This window comes from Oncorhynchus masou, unplaced genomic scaffold (assembly GCF_036934945.1).
Source record: "Oncorhynchus masou masou isolate Uvic2021 unplaced genomic scaffold, UVic_Omas_1.1 unplaced_scaffold_1481, whole genome shotgun sequence".
NCBI classification, from domain to species: Eukaryota; Metazoa; Chordata; class Actinopteri; order Salmoniformes; family Salmonidae; genus Oncorhynchus; species Oncorhynchus masou.
The window spans coordinates 53,829-58,899 of NW_027004808.1; the positions used below are offsets into that span (position 1 = coordinate 53,829).

At 42.3% G+C, this 5,071-nt stretch overlaps 1 pseudogene; it reads left to right on the forward strand.

The window, feature by feature from the left end:
• Positions 1-3,164: 3,164 nt before the first annotated feature.
• Positions 3,165-5,071, forward strand: LOC135531002 (macrophage-expressed gene 1 protein-like; annotated as a pseudogene).

Sequence of the window (5,071 nt, forward strand, 5' to 3'; positions counted from 1 at the left end):
CATGAAGTTTTGCATTGCCAAAAAGTTCAATTTAAGCTTTCATCTGATATAAGACACATGTCTCCCAGGTGGCTTGTGGCTAAATGTTTAATATCCATAATTTTTATGGATATTTTTTGAAATGGCTTTCTTCTTGTCACTCTTCCATAAAGGCCAGATTTGTGCAATATATTATGTTTTGTCTTATGGACAGAGTCTCCCATCAGCTGTAGATCTCTGCAGTTATTGTGGTGTGTTTTTGTCTTGGGGTTTTGTGGGATGTCTAGTCTTCTCCTTGTATGAGCTGAAAGTTTAGAGGGACGGCCAGGTCTATGGTAGATTTGCAGTGGTCTTCTCAATCCATTTCAGGTGATTATCGTTGTCTCTTGGGATGATTGGGAAATATTTTTGCAGCCAAATTCTTTGTGTGTTCACAACAGTGGGTGATTGTCCTTGTGTCCTTGTTCTTCATGATGTCTCTGTGTTAGTTTACGGACCTCTGAGTATCAGGCTGTTGCAGGTTTTTATACGGAGACTTGATTTTTTGTAGTATTTGTATTGATTCATCATTAGTTTTTCATTCAACATGGATCATTCAGAGATCCTCACTGAATTTTGGAGAGTTTGCTGCACTGACAGTAAAGGGGCTGAATAAGCACCCTCAATTTTTCAGTTTTTGATTTGTATAAAACAGTTTGATGCAGCCAGTAAAGGATACTCTCAATGGTTCAGTTGTAGAACTTTTTGAGGATCTGAGGACCCATGACAGTCTTCACAACTGAGTTTGTGTGTTTGGACCATGATGGATCCTTAGTGATGTGGACACCAAGGAACTTGAAGCTTTCAACCTGCTCCTGTCAATATAAAGGGACAGATAATAAACAATAGACTCGTATGCTTGATGAGTCAAACGATTAGTGCTTTGTCTTTATGGCTTGAGGGAGATGTTGTCCTGGCACCAGTCCTGTTGGTTCCAGACCTGCTCCCTATAGGCTGAATCATCGTTGGCGGTGATCAGGTCTACCATCGTCGGCAAACTTAATGATGGTGTTAGGAACAGGACATATAGGAGGGCACTAGGCATACACCCCTGAGGGGCCCGGTGTTAAGGGTCACTGTGGTGAATGTGTCGTTGCCTACCCTCACCCCCTGGGGGCGTCCTGTCACGAAGTCAAGGATCCAGTTGCAGAGGGAGGTGTTCAGTCCTAGGGTCCTTAGCGTAGTGATGAGCTTAGAGAGCACTATGGTTTTGAACACTGAACTGTAGTCAATGAACAGCATTCTCACGTAGGTGTTCCTTATGCCCAAGTGGGAAAGAGCAGTGCGGGCTGCAACAGAGATTGCATCATCTGTGGATTTGTTGGGTTGGTATGCACATTGAAGTGGGTCCAGGGTGTCTGGGATGAGGGTGTTGGTATGAGCCATGACCAGCCTTTCAAATCATTTCATTGCTACATATGCAAGTGCTATGGAGCGAAAGTCATTTAGATAGGTTACCTTGCCATTCTTGGACACAGGGACTTTGGTGGTCTGCTTGAAACATGTAGGTACTACACACTGGGTCAGGAAGAGTTTGAAAAAGGACACCTAACCGAATAAAGTAAGCCTATATAGTCTGCTTGTGTGTGTGTGTGTGTGTGTGTGTGTGTGTGTGTGTGTGTGTGTGTGTGTGTGTGTGTGTGTGTGTGTGTGTGTGTGTGTGTGTGTGTATGTGCGTGCGTGCGTACATGCGTTTGTGCTACAATTGTTTGTGTATGTGCACACCTACATCGAGGTTAGTCTATATTTAACCTTTATATTTTCCCAGCTGTTTCCATGGTACTTCATCACAGCTAATGACTGTTGACTCCTATCACCACCTCACTCCATCACAGCACAAGTAGACCAGTGGAGGAAAAGCCAGATCTGTTGACGTCAGGTGACAACAACAGCATGAATCATTTATTCATTAAAAGAGATCATTCTGGGAATAGACTTTAGAGGGCGGTGAGTTTCTCTGAAAGCTTTGTAGCGAACATTGTATTCTCATACCTCTATTAAAGGCCCAATCCTTCATTTGAAAGGAAGGAAATCCATCACTTTTTCAATTTAACTTGCAAGACAACAAACAGATAGATAGTATGTTCTTCAAATCAGTGGTATACTATACATAAATGTTCAAATGACAGACAAAGCCTGTAAATATCACAGATTTCATCTTTAAATAACTGGCGCTGTGGGATGAACTGATCTTCTCTGTTGAACCATGCCTTAGCTGGAACTGATTGTGCCCAGTGGCTGGGATTGGGACTGCTGCTGCAAATGCTATTGGAAATGCTGTTAGGAATGGTCGGATGAACTGCAATGACCCGAGGGTCTCAATTCTAGATTGTCTACTTGGACTCATCTCTGAGTAAGAAGAGCAGCAGTGAAGACTATGAAAAAGACAGGGTGTTTTATGTATTTGATACCATTGCACTATTTCGCACCAGCCATTACCATGAGCCTGTCCTCCCCAATTAAGGTGCCACCAACCTCCTGTGCTGTTATTATTCAAGCCTTCATGAGTAGAAGCAGAGAATGATGTGAACTCTTTCCTGTAAGAATGTTCATTTTGCAAAGCATAATTTTGATCTGACAGTTCCATGCCACATGGTTGAAAAGATATAAGGTTTCTAGCTTATGAATGTGCATCTTGCATACATAGTGCATACATAAAATAGTGCTGGCAGCTTTGGATAGAGGATGCTGCTTGTTGTTATTGTTGTGGTTGTGTGAAGCAAATAGAATATCATAATAGTGGATTTATCCTGCTAAGACTGTGTGGGCTAATCAATGCAGAGCTGATTGGAAACCATGAAACAATGATGTCTGCCACATGGTACTGTAATCCAGTCTAAGCAGTCTTGTTTTGCAGGATAAATAAAAATAACTAGATTATATGTATATGTTTTTAGTTGAAATTTGCGAAACTTGCAGATTCATTTAACAATCTGTAAACGTGACTTTTATGAGAATGTTTCTCCTTGTCATTTCACAGGAACGTTTGTGTTCATCAGAAACCAGTAGTTTACAGACGACTGAGAATAAAGAAAATAGGGAATATAGGGGCCCTTGTTAAAAGTAGTGCACTAAATAGGAAGTAGGGTGACATTTGGGAGGCAGACTAAGACACCTCCAGTGATTTTCCTTATAGAAGAGCCAGCATGTCCAAGCCTGCCAGCAGTTCTGTCACTACTCGTGTGCCGATGAGTTTCTCCTTAAGATTGAGAGTCAGACTTAAAATTTGCATCACATTCAAGCATATGTAGAAATACAGTATAAATTGTTGAATTAGTGCTGTCAGAAAATACATACATTTACATTTATTTCATCATCAATTGTACACAAGGTCCAACCAAAACTTGACTTCTGCTTTTAACCCAACCCCTCTGAATCAGAGAGGTGCCGGTGGGCTGCTACATTGGGGACCCGGGGAGAACATAGTGAAATGGGGGATTGACAAGGTGGACTCAGATCACCCAATAGTTGTGTATATTAAAAATATGTTTTAGGTAGATTTATAGTTAAACCTATTTAGTTTATATCTACAGTATTTATAAGCTGCATTATGTAGCTTTGTGTGTGACCTGAATTCAAAAATAAATGTTAGTTGTAGATTTGCCATTCTGATTGAAAGCAAGTGGTAGATCTGTTCTATGTGTGCTATTTCTGTTCTACCTGCGCTTCCCCTCCTTAAGTTTTGTTTTTGCTTGTTGAAAATATATTTCTAAGTGGTTTACATAGTACAATGATTATCTACACTATACATTGCTTGTTTTGTACATAAACTGAAATTAGGCTAACATTTTAGAATTTTAGCAACCAAATAATAGCGGAGCAATTTCTATATAATATGCCTTTAAATATAATTGTGGTTTCGGCATACTCAGTTTGTAGTTTATTTAGTCTTTTGAATATGATTTTAGTGCGCTGTTGTACCATGCCTTATTATCGGCTTCCCCAGCAACTAATGACACCAAGCCAAAGATGAATTCCTCTCCTTTCCCCCCCAGGTGCGCAACTTCCTTTACACTGTACAAGCTCAGCCTGACTTCACTCTGACGGCCGCTTTGTCCACCAGGTTGAGGAGATCGCAGATGCAATAGAAAATAAGGTAGTGTATTTATCTGAGAAGATGGTGCTTGGCTATGGCAACCATGTGATAACCAGCATCGATGCAGGTGCCTCCTTTGTGCAAGAGGACTATCTCAGTGCCAATTACGTGTCCACTACAGACAAGTTCTCTGTCAAGGCATTGGCAGGTCTAAACTTCTTTGATAAACTCAAGTTTGACATTGGCAGCAAGGGTGCACAAGAGACATCTGACTCACTCAGTTATCAGGGCACCATCATCTACTTCATGGTGGGGCACCCTTCTACCTGGGCATCACTGCAGAAATAGCAGGAGAGCACCATGAACAGCCTGGTAGGCATCGACCAGTAGTGCCACTGCACTACTTCCTCAACTGGTTGACCTTGCCTGATCCTCCTGAACCAACAGTAGGCAAACTGTCCCTGTTTGTGATTGAAGCCATACATCGCCATTATACCATCAACACCCGCCAGACTCCACGAACTTCAACTTCCAAGCCAATGTGAGGGACAACTGCTGCGAGGGTCCGGCCACCAACCTCACCTTTTGTGGCGTGTTTCAGCTGTGCCCCAAGCTCACTGACGTTGCAGACCTAATCTGCCAGAACCTGGCTCAGATGAACCCCGACATCGGCTCTTACTAATGTCGTGATCCCCACACACCCACTCTGTTGCGTGGTGAGGTATTACATCAGTACTATAACAAGATTGAGTGCTACTATATTTGCAATGAGTGTAACTGTTTTTGGGGGATGTTTTGCGATAAAAGCTGCGACAGAGTGTGTGTAGACTTCTTCCATGTCCGCTCCGCTCGCATTGACAGCTATTGGTGCTCCAGTTCTCAGGATATCTCTTTGGGGGCCTCTATAGCCCATCCCTACTGAACCCTCTGACCAAAACCAAGAGCTGTCCCCCGAACTACTTGCAGATTCATTTTCTGTCCAACAGCCTAATTATCTGCCTGAGCAAAGCACTTTGA